Below are 26,000 nucleotides of genomic sequence, written 5' to 3' on the forward strand. Positions count from 1 at the left end.
TGGTAAAAAAGTTTTCCCTGTACACTTAGCTCTCTAACCATCGGGGTCGCATTTCATAGCGATGTGAGGTGGGGTCTCACCTGGTGATTTCGGTCTAGGGGCTGATTCCCCAGGTCCCCTTATTGCTTGACCCCTCTCTCCCCTCTGATTAGAATAGCCACCATCTCCTTGTGATAGACGGTGGGGGGGGGGTTGAGTTCCTGGAAGCCCTGGGAGAGGGGAATGTGGAAGCGGAGATGAGGGGGCCTAGAGGGAACAAGGAGGCCAACTGAGGTGGAGGCGGCCGTGAGGCTGGGTCCATGTGGTCGACGCGGGGCTCCCGGGGGAGGGGCTCCGGGGACGCCGAACGGTTAAATGGGACGGGCAACACTGGGGTGTCTGCGTTCTGTGACAGAAGCTTCCCGGGACCCCGAAACCTCCTGATGAGGCTGCTTTGCACACAGGAGCCTTGTGTGAGGGTCAGGCCTCCGGGGCGGTGGGGGCAAAGCACAGGCCCTGGAGTCAGGAGGCCCAGCCGCCCTGCCAGCTGAGACCCTGGCCGCCTGCGAGGTGGGGTGGGGTGGAGGGCTCCCTGCCCTTGACCCCGGCCCCAGCCTCCCCGTCCACCCGCTGGAGGGGGTCACCCAGCCCGCTGAGGGGCCGGGGCTTGCTCAAGGCCACACAGAGTCACAGGAGTGAAGACCGGGCCTGGGACCCCGGGCTCCCAGCTGGGGCCCTCTCGTGCAGGACAGCTGCCCCAGCCCTCGGGGAGGGGACACTCGGACCCCTTGGTGACACTGCCTCCCAATCGCCTTCCGCACCCTGGTTCCCCCCACCCCCCACCCGGCTCAGCCACCAGCTCCAGTCCTCACACCACGGTGCCCAGTGGGGCTGGCAGCTCAGATAGGGAGGCCGGGCGAGCAGGAGTCCTGGAGCCCTGGCTTGGGGGTGTCTGCTTCCCGGGGCTGCCCTAACAAAGCACCACAGGCTGAGCGGCTTACACAACAGAGATTGATTTTCTCCCCGTCCTGGAGGCCGGACATCTGAGATCAAAGTATCAGCAGGGCTGGTTCCTCCTGGGGCCTCTCTCCTTGGTGTGCAGACGGCCGTCTTCCCCCCGTGTCCCCCTGGGGTCGTCCCTCTGTGCGTCTGAGTACTAACCTCCTTTTCTTATAAGGACCCCAGACACGCTGGATTAGGGCCCACCCGCGTGACCTCATTTTACCTTAATTCTCTTTAAAGGCCCCGTCTGCATACACAGTCACAGGCTGAGGCGCTGTGGGTAGGGCTTCAACACATGAAGTTGGTGGGGGACACAGTTCATCCCATAACGGGGCGGGGGGCACAGAGAAGGGCCACGGGAGAGGATGGAGGGGGGCTCAGGGGCAGCGGGGATCTGGCCCCATTACCTGGTGCTCTGGGGTACGAGAGGCCTGTGCCGGTGTGATGCCTGGGGCACGGGGCACGCTTTGCGGGTGACGGGGGTGTCGGGGGCGTCGGGCCCTCCACCGGCGCCGTGGGCGGCACCCGGGGGACCTTCCTGGCCCTGAGCGGGAGGCGCACGCTGTCCGTCACCGGGGACACGCGGATTAAACCCCCAGTGAGGTGCCACTTCGCAGCCACCAGCTGGGCAAAGATTCAGGTCCGACAGAACGGAGTGCTGGCGAGGCTCCGGAGCGACGGGAGCTCTCCCGGGGGCGGGACAGCAGACGGTGCCATCGCTTCTCCTGGAGTTGCCCGCACCTGCCCGGGACCCAGCGGTTGAGCTCCGGGCTGCGCGCCTGAACCCCCCGCCCGCACGTGCTGGGACTGGCATGAGATCAAGAAGCGCCGCGAAGAGCACTGTGTGTATTTCACGGGAAATGGATGGATGACGCTCACGCGGGAGCCCCGGACCGCGGTCAACGTAAACGGATGATCGACGAACCAGACATGGACCGACTCGGGTAAGCCTCGGGAGGGTCATATTTGAGCAGAAGAGCAAGCTGAACGTCAGGGACTCAAGATACCATCTATGTCAAGTTTAAACATTGACTCTGCAGGCTGCTGGGATGTAAGCAATGTGTTGTAAACACACAGAAACACTGTGGGACTGAGCCACGCTGAAAAAAGGTCTGAGAAGAGGGCACGTATCAGCACGTTACGTCTGCTCAGCCGGGCCGCTGGGCTCACAGGTGTTCATCACGTCACTGTCAGCGCCCCTCAGCCAGTGGACAATGCTCCTGATTATTCCAGGAGCGGTCTGACCTCCATTCCCAGGTGGCCCGAGAGAGGCTGCCCGCAAAGGAGGGCTGTGCTCCCATTTCACATGTGAGAAAACTGAGGCCCCAGGAGGACGCAGGACCCCCTGAGGCCACACTCAGGTGGGGAGGAACTGAGCTTGGGTCCAAACCAGGCCACTCCACCACCACCCACCACCCGCTGGGCTGGATCTCATGCTCCTGGGTGGAGGCGACACTTCGGTGTGGATGGTTTACCTCTCGGCGGCCCTGCTCCCTTCTCAGCTCCAGCCCCCGCCTCTCCCCAGACCTTCAGATCCACTGCCATTTCCCTAGACCTGCTCAAACGGGACGTGTTCAAACAGAGCACCTCGTTCTCTGCTCCTCGGCAGCGGCTCAGGCCAAAACCTCTCATGATACCCTCTTTCCAGAAACGCCCCCAAGGCCAGAGCAAGTCCAGAAGCCCCAGTCCCCCTCCAGCCAGCAGCCACACTGGGATCTCCATGTTCTCCCGCCTTCCACTCCCCAGTGAGGAGGTAGCTCCAGCCTTCAGAGCACAGATCACATCCCTCCCCAGCTTAGAGCCCCGTGGCTTCTCACATCCCTCCCACCCCAGCCTGCAGGCCTTCCTTTCTCTACCTCCCTGCCCTCAGTCCCTCCTGCTCCAGTGGTCACACGGGCCACATTTCTTTTTTTTTTCTTTTTCAAACCTGACTTTGAATTTAATTATCTTATTACTGACCGTTTTATTTATTTATTTATTATTTATCTTTGGCTGCGTTGGGTCTTCATTGCTGCGCACAGGCTTCCTCTAGTTGCAGAAAGCAGAGGCTACTCTTCATTGCAGTGCACGGGCTTCTCATTGCGGTGGCTTCTCTTGTTGCAGAGCACAGGCTCTAGGGTTGCAGGCTTCAGTAGTTGCAGCACGTGGTCTCAGTAGTTGTGGCTCGCGGGCTCTAGAGCGCGGGCTCAGCAGTTGTGGTGCACGGGCTTAGCTGCTCTGCGGCATGTGGGATCTTCCCAGACCAGGGAACGAGCCCGTGTCCCCTGCATCGGCAGGCGGATTCTCAACCACCACGCCACCAGGAAAGTCCCAAGGGCCACATTTCTGACCCACGTTTCTGATCCACCCCAGGGCCTTTGCACTTGCTACTTCTGCCTGGAAAGCTCTTCCTCCAGATCTGCACGTGGCCAAAGTTACCTCCTTTGCAGATAAAGAAGCCCAATGGACACAGGGAACAAGCCCTGATGGGGGGAGGAGGAGTGGCCTTGTTGTCATAAAAGAGGCCTAAGTAAATGGCCACTTGGCTGGGGCGGTGGAGGGTATTCCGATCTGCCTGAGGGTCTGGATCAGGTCCACCCCTCGGGTCTCTTGTGGCCTTGAGGGGCCTCCGTTTCTCCCGCTGTCAATGAAGGGGTAGACCAGATGGCCCCTCAGGGCCAGGTCTGATGGGAATGTGACATTTGGAGCTGCCTCCCAGGGGACCTCCAGTCAGTGTGGCCCATCAACCCCAGGAGAAGGACACTCACACCGATCGGTCAGCAGACCAAGGCCCTCGGCATGCAGCCAGAGCCAGGAATTCAGCCTCGCCGTGCCAATTTAATCCAGCCCCCTGACTGGCAAAGCCCCATTACAGCTCGTCAGCATACAGCAGGTACCCCCAGCCCAGCCCGACTTCTCCAGCCTAGATGATCATCAGAGCATCTCAAGTGGATCTAAGATGCCCCTAATTGGAATCCTGACGATTCGGAAACTAACAATACACTCAGCTCATCCTTAATTGGCGTGGTGCCACTGGAGACGCAGGGCGGTGAGAGCCGAGGGCCGGCTCTGACATGAGCCATCATTAGAGCTCCTCAGGCAGCTCTGCAGTGGGGCCGGTCCCCACCCCTGCACCCCCGGAGCCGCGGCCCGGCAGGCCCCACCCCACCTCCCCAGTCTTCTCTCTGACCGCTGGGCCCGGGGCAGCTGTTTCTGAGGCTCCTAGGGGGCCCTGGGGCCTGTTCCTGCGTAGATCCCCACCCTGGGAGGCTGGTCAAATTCTGGGGCGCTGGGAGGTCTCTACTCTCCCTCATCGCCAGCACTGCCTCCCCGGGTCGGCCTCGGCTGGTCTGACGGGGACCTCATTAAGTGTGTGGGGAAAACCACCCAGAGCGTCGGGCCCACGTGGCTTCGCCCGACGTAAGTTCTCAGCGCACAGCTCCCGACCCTGTTCTGAGCCGCACTTTCCTCAAAGGCGAATACGGATCAAGTTGCTGGTTCAGCCTTTCCCCCAGCTTGTTGGCAGCCCACACTCACCGCACGGCCAGGCCCTTGGAAAGACAAAGGAGCGCGTGAGGGGTGTGGGCGCCACCGTCCCCTCCTTTGGGGGCGTCCAGGCTGGGCACACAGGCGCGGCTAGCTCTGGACGACCAGCCAGCACAGCCTGAGTCCCGGGAGAGCCCCACCCGCGGGGGCTGTGAGGGAGCCCCGAGCTGTGGCGGTGTGCTGGGAGCAGGCCCTGCAGAGCGGGGCTGCGGGGCGCCCTGGGGGCCGGGGATGGTGACCAGCACCGTCAGGGAGACTCCAGCCTGGGGCCACCTGAGCTGCCTGGCAACGCTGCTCAGGAGCCATGAGGTTCAGCCGGCCTGCCGCCCACTCAGGCCGGGCCCCTCTCCTCTCCCAGGGGCCCTCCTCCCCACCCGTGTCCTCAGGCAGGGGCGTGAGTGGGCAGGGGCTCCCAGTGTCCGTAAGGCACAACCCAAACTCCCCGGCGCGGCTTCCAAGCCACATCTCTCCCCACCCCCACCCCCAGCCACACTTGTCCCCCCTGTCCCTTCCTGCCAGAGGCTCAGTTGGGAAGGAATGCCTTGCCGCTCTCCAAGGACGCCTGGCTTTGAACCTGCTGTTTCATCGGCTTGGAGCATTTCCGCCCTATCGCACGCCCCTGGCTCGGCTAAAGCTCCGGCCATTCTTCTGGACCAGCCAGGACAGGGCGGGTTTCAAGGGCCTTCCACGCAGCCCTGTAGCCCCTGGGCTCGCCCCAGCAGAGGACTCGTCACTGCAGCATCACTACGTCCGGGCTCATTCTTCTCGGCCGCTGGGCCACACCACCCGGGGGCAGGAACCGTGCCGCCCCGCACCCTCGGTTCCGTGCACACCGTTGCCGAACAGCCGGGAGAACTGTGGGATCCAGAATCCAGCAGCTCTGGGCCCTGGCTCTGCCACTTCCTGGCTGTGCATCCTTGGGCAAGTTGCTGACCTTCTCTGAGCCTGGCTCCTCACCCACAAGCTAGGAGTGAGCACCCCCACGCCTGAGTTACACGGTCATTGCAGCACTTCCTGAATACGGCACACGGTGAGTGCTCAAGACATGTATTTTAAAGGGTTCCAGCCCCTGCCTGGCACACAGTAGGTGCTCAGTAAGTGTAAAGATGCTGCTGGGGCTCCAAGGGCCGCTCATCTGGCTGGGGCTCTGGTCTCTCCTGGGAACTGGAGCTCCGTGACAGGCCCCAGCCCCTGGCCGGTGCCACCAGCTGCCAGACCAAACCAAGAGGCTGCCCTCTTGCCTCGCAGAGCCGGGCAGGGTGGCTCAGTGGAAGTCCCTGGGCCGCTCTGGGCTCCCCGGGGAGACGGGGAGAGGGGTCATTGCCGTGATTAACATGTCGCTTCTCATCAGACACCACCTCCCAGTACTTTCTCTGTGGTTACTGACACTGTTCCACACTCCTGCCTTTTCGATTTCTGACTCTTTCTCTTGTTGGATTGCTCTGGCTTTGCCCTTAATAAATCTCATTTTATCCTTCTAATTAACTCAGACGAAGTTGGACGGTTTTAATATCGTGTAAATTATTAGCCATTCTGTCAGTTTACTGGTATCTGCAAAAGTTCACGCATGGATTTGCCAGCCTGTCCTCTGGGTCAGAAATCCGTGAGCTTCGTGGAGGCGGCCCCCAGCCCGGGTCCCGGGAGCCGAACCCAGCGCCAGCCTCGAGGGCGCCTGTCTGTCCAAATTACCTCCCGGGGAGCAAGCAAAGCATGGGGGCGAGCCTGCGAGCGTGTGAGCGCGTGCGCGGCAGGCTGCTGGCCTCGAAGGAAGGGGCGCTGGGGTCTGGGACGAGTGAGTGGGGGAGGACAGGGAGGGGGCCACCCCCAAAGAGGCCACGAAACCCGAGAGTCTGGGTCTTGTGGGGCAGTGGGGAAGGTGGGGGGCGGGGAGGAGGCCATGCCAGGGCCCCTCAAAGGCAATACTACAGTCATGGACGGGGGCTTCCCTGGTGGCGCAGTGGTTAAGAATCCGCCTGCCGATGCAGGGGACGCGGGCTCGAGCCCCGGTCGGGGAAGATCCCACATGCCGCGGAGCAACTAAGCCCGTGCGACACAACTACTGAGACTGCACTCTAGAGCCTGTGCTCCGCAACAAGAAAAGCCACCGCAATGAGAAGCCCGCGCACCGCAGCAGAGAGTAGCACCCGCTCGCAGCAACTAGACAAAGTCCACAGGCAGCCAAAAATAAAATAAATAAATTTTTTTAAAAAAATAGAACTTCAGAGCTTCCCTGGTGGCGCAGTGGTTGAGAGTCCGCCTGCCGATGCAGGGGACGCGGGTTCGTGCCCCGGTCCGGGAAGATCCCACATGCCACGGAGCGGCTGGGCCCGTGAGCCATGGCCGCTGAGCCGGTGCCTCCGGAGCCTGTGCTCCTCAACGGGAGAGGCCACAGCAGTGAGAGGCCCGCGTACCGCAAAAAAAAAAAAAAGAACTTCATTAAAACAAAAAACACGGGCAGAGGAGCCAGTTATGAAACCCAAATATTCAAAGAAATCAAAGTGTCTCTGACGGACAGCAGGAGGCAAGGCACAGCACCAGCGCCCGGGGCTTCAAGTGCTTAAAAGGAATTTACTATTTTTAAATAGCTAACATTTACTGAGCATTTAGCACGTGCCAGGCATTATTTTAAATATTTTACAGAGAGTAATTAATACCCTTAACACCCCTGTGAAGGTAGGCATGGTGATTTTCCAACAGCTTTACTGAGATATAACTCACGCACAAATCACCCACTCGGAGTGCCTAATTCGAAGGTTTTTAGTACCTGCCCAGAAGCGTGCACCCACCACCAACAATCCATTTTAGATCATTTTCATCGCCCCAGAAAGCACTCCTGCACTCCTCGGCCATCACCCCATTCCCCCACCCCTCTCAGCCCTGCTCACCACGTTTCACATAAATGGAATCACACACTCTGGGGCCTTGTGTGGAGGGCTTTTTTCACTGAGCACCACGTTTTCAGATTCATCCAGGCTGAAGCACGTATCAGGACCTCAGTCCCTTTTTATTTGCTGAATAATATTCCTCTGTGTGAACAGACCACATTTTATCATCTGTTCATTGGCTGATGGACATTGGGGTTCTTTCCACCTTTTGGCTGTTGTGAATATGCTGCTGTGAACATGTGTTTCCCTTTCTTGTGGGCAAATACCAAGGAGTGGAATTGCTGGGTCGTAGGGTAATTCTGTGTTTAACCATTTGAACCGCAGGACTGCTTGAAAACGAATCGATTTTAAAGATTAAAAAAAGGAAACAAGAGTGGTGCTTTAGGGCACGCGTCTGTGCTGTGTCTGGTCGGCGCCAGGAGACTGGGATATTTTTGTCTCATTCATTTCTGTGTCCTCTGGCACCGAAGGGCCCTGTCATGGATGAGTGAGTGAATGAATGAATGAGGTGACCCATGGGACCTGGGAGAAGAGGAAACAGACAAAAGCGGGGAGAAGTCTTGGTTTTCCAGTCCTGAAGCCGAGCTCGGCTTGGGCGTTGCCCGAGCCCATGTGCACTCAGGTGGGACCTGGAGGAGACCCCGCCGAGGGGCTCTCGGCAGTTGTTTCCTGTCACCCGCCCACCCCGGGGCTTCGGCTTTGCTCGCAGCCCAGAAGCCCCTCCTTCGCCTAAGTCACTGTCTTCCAGGCTCTCCCTTTGACAACACCTCCCCACGCTGTCTGAGAGGCTGTAACAGCCTGTTAAACAGCATAATGAGAGGAATAAAACCCACTGAGACGTGGCCCAGCACTGCACACAAAACCTGAGGCTGCCGCGGGCGGCCTACAGGGGTTTCGTAGGGGACGGAAGTGCGTGGCAAAGACAGCACAGCCGGGCCGCGGGGCCGGGGGCGCGGGGCGGGGGCGGAGACGGCAGCGCCGGGGCGGGGCCGGTGCCTGGGGGCGGGGCGGGCCCGGGGCGGGGCCGGGGTGGGCAGTCCTCGGAGGGACCTCCCCGTCCTCCGCCTCGCGGAGTATGCGAAGCGCCCGGCTCTCCGGCTGCACCTCCTGCCTCCGGGGCCGCGGGACTGTGCTCTCAGGTGTTAACACGCTGGACCCTGGGCCCAGCCCCGCTTGTCAACCACCCTCGCAGCCGGCAGCTTAGGCGGCTTGGCGAGACCCCGCTCGGCCCCGCGCCCCCTCGGCCCGCGTCTATGGTGCAGCAGGCCTCCTCGCGGCTGCCTGCCCCTCCGCACTACCTGCCTGAGTCCCGCTCCTGGGCAATCCGTGTGCGTCAGTGTAGCACACGGCCTTTCCCAGCATCGATACTCCCGGACCACCTGCTCTCCCAGAACCTTCCCATGAAGGGCTGGGGTCACCTCTGGTCCCTCTTTCAGCCTGGGCAGGCCTCCAATCGCCTTATGGATAGAGTGCAGCTGAGAGATGCTCTCGGTCAGCGCGGCAGCTGTAACAAATACCACAGACCCGGCGGCGGCGGCGTCAACAGCAGACATTTATTTCCTCTCAGCTCTGGAGGCCGAAGATCCAGGTGTGGGCAGGGTGATTCCTCCCGAGGCCTCTCTCCTTGGCTTGCAGATGGCCGTCTTCTCCCGTGTCCTCACGTGGTCGTCCCTCCGTGCGTGTCTGTGTCCTAATCTCCCCTTCTTATTAGGACACCTGTCAGGCTGGATTAGGACCCACACACATGACCTCATTTTACCTTAATTCTCTCTTTAAAGACCCCGTCTCCAGCACAATTGCATCCTGAGCTACTAGGGGCTAGGACGCCGGCGCACGGATTTGGAGGGGGCACAATTCTGCTCGTAACAGATGCTGTCTGACGTCTGGGGCTGGTATCATAAAAGGTGATGCGCTGCCGCCGGAGCCCAGGGATGGTGCAGTGGGGGCCGGGGGGAGGCCCACGCGGAGGGGAACCGAGGCCTCTGGCCCTCTGCCAGCACCCCCTGCCAGCCACGTGAGTGCAACATCTCGCAAGCCATCCTCCCGTCGTGGACCTGCCTTCCACGGGGCTGGTTCTGTGCCAGGCTCCCTACCTACACTGGCTCCTAGAGCTCCTAGGGCAGCCACAGCAAGCCTGTGAGGTGGCAGACATAACTGTCCCCGTTCTGCAGGGGAGAGACTGGAGGCTCAGAGAGGGCGGGCCCCTTGCTCACCCCAGAGCAGGGCCCAGGAAAGGCTGAACCCACTCCGGGCTTAACCACTCTTGGCCAAGCACTGAATCGTGCTGCCTCAGCCTGGACAATCCCCCCCAGGCCCCAGCTGGCGGCTTCCATACCCGGGCAGGTACAGGGCCAGCAGCCAGTAAACATCCCCAAGGAGTGGCGGGAAAAAAGTACCAAAGTTACAAGATGACACAGCCTCCAGGAGCCCCAGGCGATGGGCCGTCGGTCCCTCATTGGCTGTTGGCCTGTGTCACCCTGGACAGCAAGGCGGGTGGGACCCTGAGAGGTGGGGGCTCTGGGTTGCCTTGGGTCTTTCCGCGAGGTTGAGGTGGGTTCCAAGGACGTTGGAGAGTCCTGGCACCAGGAAGGGCTCAGGGCCAGACCCCCAGCACCCCTCTCCCTCCCCGTGGGACCTTGTGGGTCCACGTGGCTGGGAGGGCGGGTGTCACGGGGGGCCCTGGGGGTGTGCGCCCATCCCCACCTCTCTGCATTTGCTTCACGTTCTACTCCTCTCTCCACGTGGCTTCCCCCACCCCATCTCTCTTCTTTCTCTGCAAATGGACATCAGATTTCCCAGACCCCATGGGAATAAAGCTGCCCCGCAGCCACCTGCAGGGACTGACCTGCTACCCCCAACTGCTGATGTGATTGGTCTAGCTTAAGTCACGTGACCGGCCCTGGTCCAATCATCAGGGCCCAGATGGGCATGGGGCGGGATGGCAGGGAAGACGTGACAGCTGGGTTCACCCTAAAACCACAGCCCGCATCAGAGTCAGCTCAGTGCCTGGACTAGACCTACCGTTCCTGCAGCCACATCCCCTGCCCAGCCTCCCACAGCAACTGGCACAGAACCGGTCACATGTGGCTTCTCCCTGGATTCAACCAGGTGGGCCAGCGGCGCACCTCTAAGGTCACGCTGAATGTGATCTTTGGCCATCTGGCTGGAGGTGCGGTGTCCAGAAGCAGGAAAGTGATAGGACTCTTGGCCGGTTGGTCAGAAAAAGGAACATTCTGTTTGGTTCTGAGTGCCTGACTTTAGGGACATTGGCAGATCAGAACATCCCCAGGGACAGGATGGGAGGACCCAGGCACCAGCTTAGGACACACGGTTAAGGAACTGGAGGTGCTCAGCAGAGGGGAGGATGAGCTGGCCACCTTCAGACACCAGGCAGGCAGGCAGGCAGGAGGAGTGGGGGGGTGATTTGTACATCTTCAGAGGGCAGAACACAATCAACAGGAGCAGATTTGACCCAACACTGGAGAGACTTTCCCATAGCCAACTTGACCAGCATTAGATGTGGCTGCCCTGGAGGTGGTGAGCTCTCCATCACTGGCGGTATTCAAGCAGCAATAGGACAGCTGTGGGTCAGGGACATCGTACAAGGTGAGCAGTTGGCCCCCCATGCTCCCGCAGCTCTTCTCATCTGATGGCCGCCATCCAGGGCTGGCTCTGGGGAGACAGCATCTCTTTCTCTCTAAAAATGAATCCTCACTTCTCATCATTTCTGTCATGTTGAGTTCTACAGGAACAGCTGTTAAGAAATCACATTTGTACCTTCTCAGGAGCTCTCTTGAACTTGGAGTGCAAATTAACTTCATGTGATCTGAAACATAAAAGGTCGCTTCTCCCACAGATTAAAAGCTGCGAGCTGCTTGCCAAGCTGGTGAGCGTATCAGGTCCTGCGGGGACGTCTGCGGGGAGGGCCGGGCATCCACGCTGCCGCCACGTTCACGAGGACGGCTCCGCACTGTCCTCTCTCAAGGCTGTCTGCCCCGGTCACAACGTCCGCCCAGGCTGTGGCCTCTCCATCCCTGACGGCCCTTCCCTGCTGACCTGCAGCCTCCGGGACTTCCAAGTGTACCGAACACCCACGCAGGGCACGCGGAGCCAGGACCCTGTCCTGCCTATCTTCCTGGCTTCTTCCTGCCTGTGTCGTGTCAGAAGTGGGCAGGGCACAGCCGAGGGGCCTTCAGTCTCCCCACGCTGCACCAGGGCGGAAGCCCCCAAGTTCTCGTGTGTCCCCACACCCAAAGCCCCTTGGACGCCAGAGGCCCTGGCTACTCCCCCCGCCCCCCGCCCCCCCCCCCGCCTCCCCACCGTCACCAGGACCAGAACTCCCCTTTCCGGCACCCCATCCAGGATTCTCTCGCCCTCACTCATCAGCAAGACTCAAGGACACCGCTGCCAGCCCTGGCCGCTGAAATGCTAAATAGGAGTCGAGGGAACCGAGAGGACGTTCTCGCTCGCAGAGCCTGGCTGTCTCAAACATTCCCCTCGCTGTGAGCTGGCTCTGCACCCCGGGCTGACCTTTCTTTACCAGTCTGTCCTGGGTGGGATCCTCCCTGCTCCCCACCCAGGGGCCTCAGGCGGCTCAGGGCTCAGCCCCAGAGACGGGAGGCATCGAGGGAACCTGAAGGGATGATTGTTTTGCTGGCGTCAGAGTGTCGTGCCCGGTACACGCGAGCGGGACTGAGCGGGAGCTCGTGCGGCCGGAACACGGCGGGAGGCGGAGGTGAGCTGCGCCCAGGGCCTTGTGGCTAAGCATCCGGGCTCAGAGGTTGGAGAGGTCTGCCTCGTGGGCCTCGGTTCTGTCACCCGTAAAAAGGGGAGCGTAGCCCCACGCCTGGCAGCCACTGAGTGCCTGATGCAGGGTGTGGTGTGAGGGAGGCGGCCAGGGCGGGGCACGGACGCCTTTGGAGGGGCTGGAGGAGACCAGGAAGCCTGGGGAGAAGAGCCAGGCCACACCTCTGGGAAGGGCCTGTGTCCCGTGTTCTCAGCCAGCGCCTTGTCACAGGTGGAAGCGGGGGGAGCATATGGGCTCCCCAGCCGGTGCCCATGTGGGCTGGGGGCCAGTTAGGGGCGGAAGTTCACAGGGTGGTTCACTTGCAATAGAAACTGCACCACGGCCACATGGGGTCCCTACAGGATTTCTAGCACCTCCAAGTGGGGTAGCCTGCAAGTAACCCCATCACTTGCTCTTCGGGAGGAAGTTGGGAGGATGTAGCTGGGTCCAGGAGGGTGGCTTTCGGGCACAGTCAGAGGCGTCAGTCCTGCCTGATGAGAGGCCCTGGTGGCAGCCAGCCTTGGAAACGGCGGTCCGGCAGCTGCCAGCTATCACCTCGCTGTAGGGGCCGCTCTGGCGAGGGGACCGGGGAGAGGTGGCCTCTACCCCTCCAAGATGGAAACTCACCCCCTCGGCTGCCCAGACTGGGAGTCGCCGTCCACGGGGCACTTGGGATGCAGCTGAGGGAAGCCTGAAGCCTGGACGGTCCTCTTCCCTGGGGTGGGACACAGCATAAACCAAAGCCCCGTCTACAGACAGACAGGAGGCACCCAGGGGGTACAGCCTGCACGGGGCCGTGGAAAAGGCAGAGGGGTCAGAGAGCAAAGGAGCACAGGAAACGTCAGCCAAGTCCCTAACTGGCCAGCACTCTTGCTCTGGTCCCCTCAGCTGACCTGGACCCCCGACCGGGGGTGGAGGAGGCCGCTGCCACTGCCGTCTCATCGCCACTGCCGTCCTCACATCGTCACCGCCGCCGTCGCTGCCACCATCACCCCCATGACCACCATAAACGTCACCAGTATCATCTCCACCACCACCACCGCCACCACCTCTATCGTCACCGTTATCAACACTTTCGTCACTGCCATCGTCCCCACCCCCATCGGCATCCCACACGGTCACCACCGTGGTCAGCTCATGGTCTGCACGTTCTCGTTCTCCCTAGGCCTATGCACACGCCGCCTCCTCCTTCCAGAACTCTCTACACAGCTTCACCTGCAGAAGAGCTACTCACTCATTAGGTCTAGGCTGGGAGAGCTCTTCGTGGAACTTTCCCCATCACAGCACCGAGCGCACTAGACTGGAGCTGCTTGTCGACGTCTGGCCCTTCAGCGAGGAGCCAAGCTCCTTGAAGGCAGCCGTGCGCACCCACGCCCCCCAGCCCTGGAGAAGGCCCGCTCCGTGAACAGGTCAACGATCAGCCACTAAGTACCCCGAAGGGCTGTGCTCCTCCTCGGACCAGGCGGGCCCCGGGCCAGTGTCTTACAGGCACGATTTCTACCTCTTGGAGCACCTCGGAGTTCAGGCCTGGCCTGCAAGGACGCTGCCGTTCAGAGACAGGGACCGACTCACCCGGGGGTGTGCAGCGCCTCAGAGGCCACGCCAGGATGGGAGGCCACGCGACCCTCACCCCAGACGCAGCACTGCGGCCCATTCCGCAAGGCTCTGGTTCCCAGTTCTTGACCGGGGTCTGGTTCGCATGGCCTTCCCGGCGTCACTCCAGAGCCCCCCCCCCCGCTGATCGCAACTCCGCAGAACCCCACCCCGCACGCCCACAAGCTGGACACAAACAGCCGTCGGTCACTGCCAGCGTGCTGGCACCGTCATCGGAGCCCTTCTCTGGAGTCCTGAATCAGCACGCCCCGCCCTGGCCTCCGATGGGAGACCCTCAGCCGTGGCCTCCCGCTCACCGGGTGTCCACTGCAGTCCTGCCACCAGCCCAGGTGTCGGAGCAACCTGAGGCCTGGTTGAGAGTCCCCTGACCCCTGCACTCCGCGAAGTCAGGGCTAACCAGGACGGTCCCCTGCAACCCGGGGCCTGCGAACCCCAGAATGCTTCCGCAGCATTCTCCCAACAGTCCCGAGACCAGGCACAACCCCTTCTCCACGTGTTTGGGGCACGTGGCCGCGTGCCCATCCCCAAGCGCCCGTCAGGCCCCGAAGGCCTGGACGGCCCTGGCTTTCTCCATCTTGGGCTGTGGGGGCCACACACGCCGTGCACACACACGTCCACACGCCAGGCACACGGCACCCAGGCAGAAGGCCCCTGGGTCTTTGCATGCGACACCTGCTGCGCCTGCCCCGCTCCACCCTGCCTCCCCAAATCTGACCATCTGACATCAAGGGCTCCCGAGGGGAGAGAAACCCAGGGAACATAATGAATCTGGAGAAGCTGCATCATTAGTTCAAACTTCTGGCTGAACTGGAGTTTACACCAGAGAGTCAGCCTGGCAAGGCAGCAGGGTGCCAGAAGCTTCTCTCGGATTTGGGGGACTCAGGATGGGAAGGGGTCCCAGAGACCAAGCAACTGATGGGAAATGGAGGTCCGGGGTGGGCGTCGTCCAGCATCACGCAGCCTCTCCTCCTCGAATCCCCCCGGGGATGTAGCAGACGCAGAGGGACGGAGCCCCTCAAGGTTGGCAAATGGCCTCCTCGCGGGAGGACACGCGACCCCAGCACAGAGCTGGGCTGCATGCCCAGTACAGCACGGCCGGAGGGACAGGGCCGGAGGGGCGGGGGCCGGAGGGGCGGGGCCGGAGGGGCAGCGCCGCTCACCCCTTCTCCCCACGTGTCTGACTTCTGCCCCACTGCCTTGTGAACGATGCCCCCACCAGAGCTTCCCGTAACCAGGGCCGTTTCCCGCAGCTGACACAGGAAGGGGATATTGCAGCCTAGAGGCATTTGGAGATTAGAACGCTTTAGTTAATTTTTAGTGATCAATGGTCAAGGCCTTTTGGAGATGAAAGTCCCGCGGCCCCCACTGTGTGACTCCACTAATGGAATAATCGTCTGTATAATGGGTTAAAAACACACAGCCCAACCCCTGAGGGTGTGTGGGAGGCGCAGAGCTGCTTCCTGTCAGTGAGGAGTGATACTGGCATCGGAGGAGAGAGGCTTGTCCGCGTCCTCACGTCCCTCCCCCGGGACTCAGGCCTGTTCCAGCCGGAGGGGGGCAGGCGTCCTGGATGAGGAGCTGCGGGCGGGGGCCGCGGGAGGGGACAGTGCACTGCGGGGCCCTGCACCTGCCCCACCCCACCTGCTGGCCCAGGACACAGCTGCCCAGTGAACGGCGGCCTCCCGTCTCCCCCGTGTCCCCAGCCCTGCACCGGCAGGCCCCCACACAGCTGACTCCGCATCTCCATCCCCACGGCCTGCTTGCCTCCCCGCGTCCCTTCATCTCCCTGCGTCAGAGACTGCCCAGGCCTGCGACCCAGGCCGGCGGCCCCGGAGCACACGTTACGGACCTGTTGTTCCCTGTTCGTTCCCTCTCTCCTGCGAAACGGTGGCCTTTGTGGTCACGTCGCCACCATATCCCCATGCCCAGCAGAGCTCCCTCCCTGTCCTGATGGACGCTGGCTGCTTGCGTGGGAGGGAGGGAGGGAGGGAACGGCACCCTTGGCCTGGGGCTCCGGCCCTCCTGCTGCGGGGCGGGCGGGCTCCCTGGACCATCTCAGAAAGGCGGGAACTGGGGGAACAGCAGCGGGGGTGCCTCTGGGCTTGGGGTCTGCAGGCAATCAGGCCTCTTCTCCTGTGCGGCTCCCTGCCAGCCCTGCTAGGGGACAGCTTCCCCAGGCCCCGAGGTGCCCAGTCCGCCGGGGCTCTGCCCTTGTTCCCAGTCTGCGGAGGGCTCCTGCCTCCGCCTCACCAGCACTCGGCCTGACCAACAGGTCCCGCCACCCTCCTGATAACTTCCCCGCCGCGCGCCGCCCGCCGCTGCAGATGAGCGGAGTCCCCGGAGGCCGAGGGCTCTGACAAGCCGCCCGGCCCCGCCCTGGCTTCTGCCCCTTCCCGGGACCTCGCGCTTCCCTGCCGCCTGCTCTGCCCGTGCTGTGCCCCTGCGGGGGGTGCCACCCCAAGGCCACGAGCCGTCTGTGCCATCGCTTCCTACGCACGGGTCTCCTCTTCCCAACGCAACTGGAACCCGCCTCTGCTCAGCACCGTCCAGGTGTCCTGAGCCTGGTTCTCTGGGGACAAAATGGGGACCGCAGGGGGTGTGGCCCTCAGTGTTCAACAAGGTAATATCACCGGGGCACGAAGAGAGCTCCTGGCACGTGGAAGGTGCTGGAAAATGTTGGTCAAGCCTGACTAATCTTTCTAGTCCACGGTGCCTGCAAAGGGTGGACAGACAGACAGATCGGGCTGCCTTCTCTCCAGCTGAGAGCGTGGCTTGAGTCCCACCGCTTCCTGGCAAAGTCCTACAGGTTGCACCGGGAGCTGCCACCCTCCCCACGCTCCCCACCTCCCCCCGCGAGGCCAGGTTCCTCCTCCTCCAGAAGAAGAAGGAATGAGGCAGAGGAGGACGAGACGTTGGAGAAGTTGGCAACTTGCGAGGGAGTGAGTGGATTTCTGAGAACCCCAGGTACAGCTTAAGCTACAGATGAAAAATTACGGTGATGAGCAAGAAGGAATCTTTGGTGAGGCAGCCTTGGGGGAATATGCACTTGGCTGACATGCAAGGACAGGCGGGCTCGGGGAGACGGTGCGGGCGGGACTCCGCTTGGGGAACGGGGTGGGGGGGGGTGGGGGGAGCGACCCCGCGGAGGGTGCCCCCCCACCAGCCTCAGCCCTCCAGGTGCCAGGGCAGGACACCCACTGCTGGCCGGCGGGTCCAGCCTGGCTGACTTAGTCACCCCGTGTACATCACGCGCCGAGCGCACACTGCGCGCCTGCGATGCGTCCCCACCCCCGCCAGAGTCAGGGGCTCCGGGCCCAGCGCTCGCCTGGCCAGGACTCCAGGGGAACTGCCTGCAGGTACGGCCGCAGTGCTTCTCTCCACCAACAGGCAGTCTGTTTCCCCTCCCTTGGGTCTGGGCCAGGCCCACGACACGCTTTGCCCCTGGAATGGCGTGGGACTGATGTAACACATTCCCACGTCTGACGTGAGAAGGCCCTGGAAGGCTCCCCCGATCGGCCCTGTCCCAGTAAGGATCTGACGTGAGAAGGCCCTGGAAGGCTCCCCCGATCGGCCCTGTCCCAGTAAGGAAGCTGGTCCGGCCCTCCGAGGGCAGGGGCCCCGGGAAGGGAGCCGGCCCAGCACCACGGCCTTCAGAGGGAGGCTCCCCAGGTGCTGCTGCAGGTGGGTGAGCCCCACTACACCAGAGGGAACCACCAGCCCTTCTCTGCCTGGTCCTCTGGGAAGCCACCCGCCCCCAGCCCCCAGCCCTGCCGACTCAGATCCACGTGGGCGTAACCCTGGGCCCTTGGGAGTGAATCTACGGCCCCTCTCATCACCCGGTTGACTGAGAGCCAGGCAAGAGGCTTGCAGGAGTCCCCCGCTGAATTCTCTCTACGTCCTGAGAGGGCGGCTGTGCTATTTCCCGCCATCTCCCAGGGGAGGACATTTGAGAGCTCAGGTCACAAAGCTCCTGGACGCCAGAGCCCAGACTCACACCCAGGCCACCTGTGTCCTCTGAAACCACACCCCCTTGGCCAGAGCTGAGGACCACAGCCCCGCCCTCTCCAGAGGCTTCCAGCCCGTTTCCACTTCTCAGGCCACGTTTGCTTCCCACCCATCCTCCCGGAGCCCAGACCCCGGGCCCCCAGCTCCCCTTTCCTCCACCACCCGCCATCTCTTCTGCTGCCTCCCTATTTGCTACGCGACCCGAAGTATCCAGGCAGCCTCTCTCTCTGCACAGCGTGGCGTGGTAGACCCAAGATGCTGCAGGTCCTTGCCCGCCTCCTGTTGATGTGGAGCCTGCGCCCCCTCCCCTTAATCTGTGGGCTCAAGAGTGTACGGTGGGGGACCTCCCCTGGTGGTCCAGTGGTTAGGACTCCACGCTTCCAATTCAGGGGGCAGGGATTGGATCCTTGGCCAGGGAACTAAGATCCCACATGGCCAAAAAAACCAAAAAGAGCGTACGGGGACTCAGGCTCAGATACGTGTACACCCGCGGTCACGGCACCATTATTCACCGTAGCCAAAAAGTGAAACAACCCCAAGTGACCATGAGTGGACGAATGGAAAATAAAATGTGGTCCATCCGCACGGTGGGCCGTCACTCGGCCCTAAAGAGGAAGGAAACTCTGACACCTGCTACAGCCTGGATGGACCTGGAAGACATGAGGCTTAGTGAAATAAGCCAGTCACAGGAGGACAGACATTGCCCCGGGTGGCCTCTCATCAATGCCACGTGGAGCAGAGGAGCAGCCCACCTGAGCCCAGCCCGGGTTCCTGACCCACAAAGTCACGGGCTACAGCACAGCCGTTGTTGTGTGGCTTGTCACACAGCCAACCGGAACACGGTAAGACAGGCCATCCAGATACCGATCCAGGACACGACTGACCCCTTCCTGGGGCCCAGAGCATGCGGGCAGCTGCGGGCATTCAGGTGAGTTAGAAACAAAGCCTTCCCGGGGGGGCTCACGGCCTGGTGGGGCAGCAGCCAGATGAGGGGTGGGACCCAGCTGGAGAAGAGGAGGGGAAGGCTTCTTGGTGTGGCTGCTTTGGGCTCTGACCCAGTCAAGACTCTCTGAGCCTCAGCTTTTCCATGTGGTGTCTCCTCCTGGTGACATGAGGACCATGAGACATCACAGGAGGAGATGGTCCAGGACACAGACATTCACCAGCGCCTGAGGGAGGTGGCGTAGAAATACCTCCAATACCTGGGGGGGGGGGTGGCTTTGAGGGGTCCTCCACAGTGTCGCCCAGGGCCCCGAGCAGGGGGGCGCCGCAGCCATCCACGGGGTGACATGTACCCTCGCCTGACTCACTCCCCGCTGCCCTGAGAGCACCTCCCAGTGACAGCACTCCTTCTCAGACCCTCCTCTCGGGGTTGGCTTCCAGGGAGGTCCCCAAGTCTTTCCCAGAACAGCCCTGATGCCCGTCCTGCACAGGGAGGCACAGGGCTGGGTGTAGACGCAGACAGGTCTGCAGTCAGTTCTTCAGCGGAGCAGCCGTGCAGCCCCAGACAACCTCTCTAGAGAGGCCGCCTGACGTCGCTGAGCCTTAACAAATTGATGTCTGTAGACGGAGGGCTTGGCTCCCGGCTCAGGACCAGTGTCTTCCTCGCCTGGCCCTCAGCGGGGGTCCCTGCCCTGCCCCTGGTGCGCTGTGTGACCTTGGGGGCACTCCTTCCCCTCTCTGGGCCGCAGACTCCCCCAGGTTCAGCTAAGGGATCAGCCTCAGCTGCCGAGACCCACTGAACTCTTAGGACACGGGGTGCTTGCTTAGGAAATACCCCCCGGGGGGACGCGCGTCTATGGCTCTGGTTCCCCTCCTGGAAGGGACCGAAGGACAAGCCCGCTGGTGCAGGGGTGCCCCTGGGTGGGGAGCGTGGGCAGGATCTTTGCCCCCGGACCCTTTGCCCCCCCTGCCCTGCTCTGGCCTCCTCCGTCAGCGATGGGGGAGGACACCCAGCACTCCAGCCCTCTTGGCAATCTCGGGGCACAGCGGGTACTCCTTGGCGGGCACCCCCACCCCCTGCTCGCCTCCGCTGACCTCGGCTCTAGCCTGTGGCCTGGGCCCTCCAGCTCCACCCAGAACTCTCTCATCCTCGGTGCCCGCTCTGTGCCAGAGAGCCTGCTGGCTGGGAGGGGGGGACCCGGACCCAGAGAGCAGCCCCGTCACAGGGATGGGGCCTCCCACCTGCCCGCCCACGGCCCCAGGCACAGGCCCAGAGTCGATGCCCAGGACGGGCTAGGAGGACACAGGACTGGGAGGAGGAACCAGCCGGGCGTCTGACCCCGGGGCAGGAGAGCAGCAAACTGCCAGGTCTGCGCATCCAGGGCGGCCCCGCAGCACCATCCACCGTCCCCAGCCGCCTGGAGAGCCCGCCTAGCTCCGGGCAGTGCGCTCTGCCAGCCCGCGGACCCCACCTGCGCTCCCTGTGACCTTGGCGCCCAAGTGCACAAGTCACAGGGGCTCGCAGACTGTGCAGCCCACCCCGGAGGCGGCAAGAGGGAAGATGGGTGTTCCCAGTTCGTGGATGGGAAAACTGAGGCTCGGGGAGGTGGATGCCTCTGGGGTCCTTCCGGGGGGATGGCTGCAGGAGAGCAGGGCACCCAAACTCATTTAGGAGCGACCGCTTCCTGAGCAGAACCGAAGGTGGTCGACGCAGCGCACGGATCAGAACCTGGGTCTCCGGACCCTCAACGCTGTGCTCACCCCCGCAGCCAGGCTGCGCCAGGGAACCAGCCCCCCAAGGCTGCCACGCCCTCCCTAGGCGGCAGGGGGCCCGGGTGCTCGGAGAAGGGCGGGGGTCGGGGGTGGGGAGGGCAGGAGTGGCCATCACGCTAGTGAAGCCATCTCGCCACCGTAATGAAGCCCTCGCGTACCTCCAATGACACTTAGCAAACCCGGGCACAAATAAAGAACGCCAGTCCAATTGAATCAACCTTCAGCTGATCGGCACAGCTAAACAAATTATCCCGAGGCCCGGACGAGATTAAAAGACCGGGCAGGTCCAGGCTGGGATCATTCGGCAGGCGGGTTCATGGGGTTTAATGAGTTTAAGCCAAATCCCCGGGCGTTCACGTCTCTGGTTTCAGGCCACTCTGCTCCCAGAGTGCAGGCTTTCCGGGGCCTCGGCCCTGGGGGCTGCGGAGGGAAACCAGACACACGGCGGAGGGAGAGAAGCGGGTAGAGGACAGGCCGGGAGCAGGGACGCCCTTCCGGTACAGGAGAGAAGGTGCGGGAGGCTGTGGCCGGACTGCCTCCTGGTGATGGAGCCAAGTCTGATGTGCGGGGGGGCTGGGCAGGAGCTGGCGGCAGACCCACCCCCCTCCTCGCCCTGCGGCACCACCGCCCACACACCCGCATCCAGACCCGGGCCCTCCGGGAGGGGCCTGCTCTGCGGGGCCCCGTCCCGGAGTGAGTTCCCCTGCCCCGCGTCCCCCGCATCGGCAGGCGGACTCTCAACCACTTCGCCACCGGGGAAGCCCCGTGCCTCCATTTTTTTAAGTTACAAAAATATAAACCTGGGGTTCCCCGGTGGCGCAGTGGTTGGGAGTCCGCCTCCCGATGCGGGGGACGCGGGTTCGTGCCCCGGTCCGGGGGGATCCCACGTGCCGCGGAGAGGCTGGGCCCCTGAGCCGTGGCCGCTGGGCCTGCGCGTCCGGAGCCTGCGCTCCGCAACGGGAGAGGCCGCAGCGGTGAGAGGTCTGCGTACCGCAAAAATAAAATAATAAAAAATAAAATAATAAAGTAAATAAACCTAACCTGGCCTAGAGCCCTGCTATTTATTCAGAGAATGTCAAGGCCCTCAATTGCTCAAGGTTTAGCCCCGGGGGAGGCTGGGTCCTTGCTTTCCATCCCCCCAACCCTCCTGTCCTGTCTGAGTGATGCTTTGGGGCTACATCCCAGAAGGGGGCAGTGAGAGTGCCCAGGTGTCACCCTGACACCTCAGTGACCCCTCCAGAAAGCCTGGGAGAGGACAGTCCTCCCTGTGGAGTCTGGACAGCCTGGCAGTTCTGACCATGAGCAGGGAGGTAGGTACCTGGGTGCCTGATCTTGCTTCCCTTTTCTCTGTGGCTACCAGGAAGCTCAAAGCTAAACCTGGGGCCCAATCATAGCGACTGTGGAGGACCCAGTGGCCAGCATGCACCCACTGTGTGTTTCATTATGGCCTTGACAGTCTAGTCCAGCTTATATTTCCTAGTCCTGATCTCTAATGCTCATGCTGTGGCCCGATTTATAATCCTGTTAACTGTGAGTGTCCTACGCTCTCCCCAGCGGTTGGGGTTGGACTTGGACTTCCTGCTAGCCCTACAGTGCATAGCTCAGGGTCCGGCCCGCAGGACAAGCTCTGCAAGTGCCTGTGACATAAATGACAGATGTTGACACCTTTGAAGGACAAAGAGGTTTCTCATTAGATGACTCTTTGGATGGGGAGACGGAGACACCCGGAGAAGCGAGTGGGAGTGGGGGTGGGGAGAGAGACAGAGACAGAGGGGTGGGCAAGGGAGAGAGAGACAGGGAGGGAGAAAGACCGGGAATAGAACTGGCTCCTAGACTCTGGGGAAGAGGCCGGGGGCCAGCCCTGCCCTAGTGTGGATGGGGGTGGGAAGGCTCGAGGGAAGGAGGACACCCCCTTCCCCGGCGCCCACACTGGGTTCAGCCCCATCCCTGCTCCGCACGCGGAGAGCGTTATGTGGCCTCCGCTGCCCCCCAGAGGTATCCTCTGGTAACGCAGGCACTCGCCACCCAGCTCTCCGTGGGGCTGGGGGCCGCCCTGCAGCTCACTCCTGCCAGACCCAACTCAGATCCCGGCCTGGGCTCGCCACGGGGCTCTGGGTGCGTCTACACAGTGCAAAATCCCCTGCTACAACGGCCAGGAGTACATTTCCTTCTTTCCCCTTTTTATTTCTTTTCTGAAATATGCTAAAAATTCAAATAGTACAGAAATGTGTGACCATGGAAACTGATGAAAGTCCCAACTAATTCTTCACCCCCACCACCCCAAAATGTCACGTCTGTGACAGTGTCATGACTGACCTTTTCACCGGGCAGCAGATCCTATGTCTCTAGGACCTCTTTGCTTATAGGTCCGTCTTATTTTTCCAAGTTGTTTCCCTAGGGGAGTATTTCCACCTTGCTTTCAACCTCCTCTGAAATTCCTGCCTGTTCCGTTGGTTGGGGTGGATATTCCTGTTTCTACCTGACTCTGCCTTGACCTTCAGCTGTTTGCTCATCGTTGGTCTCTTCTCTGCAGTGAGTGGTGGGCATCTGGGGGTCCCCTCAGACCAGCTCCTAACAGAAAATGTTCATTGACTGAGTGACCAAGCAAACATTGCACCCCCGCATGCATGGAAGAATGCATGCATAGATGGACGGAAACATGGAGAGAAGGAGGTATGGACGGAAGGAAGGATGGATGGATGGATGGATGGATGGATGGGTGACTTCGGCACTTTTAGAGAAAGCCCCCAGCAACGCAGTGCAGGCCCAGGCAGCGGAACGCAGACCTGTGCGCACTGAAAAGCTGAGGTGACAGTGCCTGGGCAGGACATTGGCCACACCTGCTGCACACAGAGGCTGACTTCACCCCGGACCCCTTTGTGTGCTGGGGTATTGTAGGGTATGAACATGTTAGCTATTCTAACAACAACAACAACAACAGTATCAGTAAATTTCAGGAAAGAAGAAAAGAAATAAGACTCCATCTGCTGGGACTTAGGTGTACAAAAGTGAATCCAAAGCCTCTGAGCGCCAGACGCTTGCCCGTCTGTTCCACCACTCAGCTGCCCTCACCCCAGACATCACTTGGGACCCGGCTGAGCTGCAGCTCCCTGAGGACGGCTTGGCAGCACCCAGCTGCGAAGAGCCCTGGAACCTGGGCCCCAGCCCCACACCGCTCCCCCTGGCACCTACCACACCTGTAAGTCCTGGTTCCGTGTCGGCCCCCCTCCCCACCATGGGCTACAGGACAGGGCCCTTGGAACCCTCGGCACCTACAAAGGCTTAGGTCACTGAGCGCAATGTTCTAAAGGCTCTTTCAGGACTTCCCTCGTGGCGCAGTGGTTAGGAATCCGTCTGCCGATGCAGGGGACACGGGTTTGAGCCCTGGTCCGGGAAGATCCCACATGCCGCGGAGCGACCGAGCCCGTGCGCCACTACTGAGCCTGCGCTCTAGAGTCCGTGAGCCACAGCTACTGAAGCCCGCGCGCCTAGAGCCCGTGCTCCGCAACAAGAGAAGCTACTGCAATGAGAAGCCCGCGCACCGCAACAAAGAGTAGCCCCAGCTTGCCGCGACCAGAGAAAGCCCGCGCGCAGCAACGAAGACCCAACAGAGGCAAAAATAAATAAATAAAATTTAAAAAATTGCCGTGTCTCAAACCACTAAAAAAAAAAAGTTTAAAAAATAAAAGGCGCATCCACGTTGCAGCAGGTGTCGAGGTTTCCTTCCTTTTTAAGGCTGAATGATTTCCCACCGTAGGGACAGACCACACTGCGTGTGTCTGTCTGTCTGTGCATGGACGCTTGGGTTGCTTCCCCTTTCTGGCTACGGTGAATAACGCTGCTGTGAACGTGGCTGTGCACGTTGACACATCGCTTCCAGACCCAGCTTTCAATTCTTCTGGGCAAAGCCAGAGGTGGAATTGCTGGATCACATCATAATTCTACGCTCAGCGTTTTGCGGAACCGCCACACGGTTTTCACACCATGGCTGCACCATTTTACACCCCGCGAACAGTGCCCAAGGGCTCCAATTCCTCCACATCCCAGCCACCGCTTGTTTCCTCTACATCTGTGTGTGTACACATTAGCCACCCTAACGGGTATGACAGGCCTTCATTCAAAGGCAGCGCCTGCTTTGGGTTGGGGTGAGAATTTCCTATCGTCTGTCGGCTCCTCGCTTGAATCGTTCATTTGCCCTTCCCCAATTTACGCAGCTTAGGATCCGCTCAGGACACACGGTTCCAAGAGTGTAGCCAAATACACAGTCCTGCAGACACCATCACAGCCAGACACAGCGGACCCCTCACCCCCTGGTGCCCCCATTTGCATCCAAACCTGCCCCTCTCCCCCACTCTGCAGCCACTGATCCATGATGTTGCCTTTTCCAGAACATCACACGACTGGACTCACAGAGCACACTGCCTTCTGCGCTTGGCTTCCTTCCTCCCTTCCTTGTGCTGCTCGGGGGCCCATCCACACTGTCACACGCCCAGAGTAATGACCCATCGCGCGGATGGGCCCCAGTTTGTTATCCGGTCACCTGCTGGGAACGCGTGGCTAGTGTTCCGTTTTGGGTCACTACGAAGAAAGCCACTGTGAGCGTGACTGTTGGCGTGGACGTAATTTTCATCTCTCCTGGGTAAACGCCCAGGGGTGGGATGGCCGAGTCGCATGGTAGGTGCGTATTCCCCTTCATGCGAGCGAAGCAGCTCAACTGCTTTCCACGGGGCCGCCCTGACTGGCACTCCCAGCTCCTGCCAGCACCCGGCGTGGCCGACCCTGTTGAGTTTAGCTGTGTGTTTGGCTGGGGACACTGGCTGGGGACACTCTAGTGGGATTTAGCCACAACTCCTGTGGTCATCAGTCCACCTCGATGCACAGAACCACAGACGCTGGGATTTGGAAAGGCCTTCAAGACACTTTGAGTCCAGGGCTTCCCTGGTGGCGCAGCGGTGAAGAATCCGCCTGCCGATGCAGGGGACACGGGTTCGAGCCCTGGTCCGGGAAGATCCCACATGCCGCGGAGCAGCTAAGCCCGTGCGCCACAACTACTGAGCCTGCGCTCTAGAGCTCACGAGTCACAACTACTGAGCCCACGTGCCTCGAGCCCGTGCTCCGCAAGAAAGACAAGCCACTGCAATGAGAAGCCCGCGCGCCACAACGAAGAGTAGCCCTGGCTCTCTGCAACCAGAGAAAGCCCACGCGCAGCAGTGAAGACCCAACACAGCCAAAACCAAAAACAAATACATAAATAAAGTTTTTAAAAAAACAAAAAAACACTTTGAGTCCAGTCTCCCCGGCGCAGACATCCTGGTACCACCCTTAGCCCCGATGACCACCGGCTCCCAACGCCTCCACGGGGAGGCCCATCAGCACCTCCCACGGAAGGCCCTGGCATTCCTAGAAAGTTCTGTTGGTCAGAAAGTCCGTGTGCTCTGCCGAATCGACCTTCTCAGAACCTCCATGTGGTACAGGCCCTGGGCCCAGCC

General features: G+C 61.2%; 1 protein-coding gene across 1 annotated transcript in view; it reads right to left on the minus strand.

Annotated features, from left to right (window-relative positions):
* Window positions 1-26,000, minus strand: part of LOC131741549 (uncharacterized) — a 56,628-nt gene that overhangs the window by 23,623 nt on the left and 7,005 nt on the right. The window lies entirely within an intron of this gene.

Source organism: Kogia breviceps, chromosome 14 (genome assembly GCF_026419965.1).
Source record: "Kogia breviceps isolate mKogBre1 chromosome 14, mKogBre1 haplotype 1, whole genome shotgun sequence".
Taxonomy (NCBI): domain Eukaryota; kingdom Metazoa; phylum Chordata; class Mammalia; order Artiodactyla; family Physeteridae; genus Kogia; species Kogia breviceps.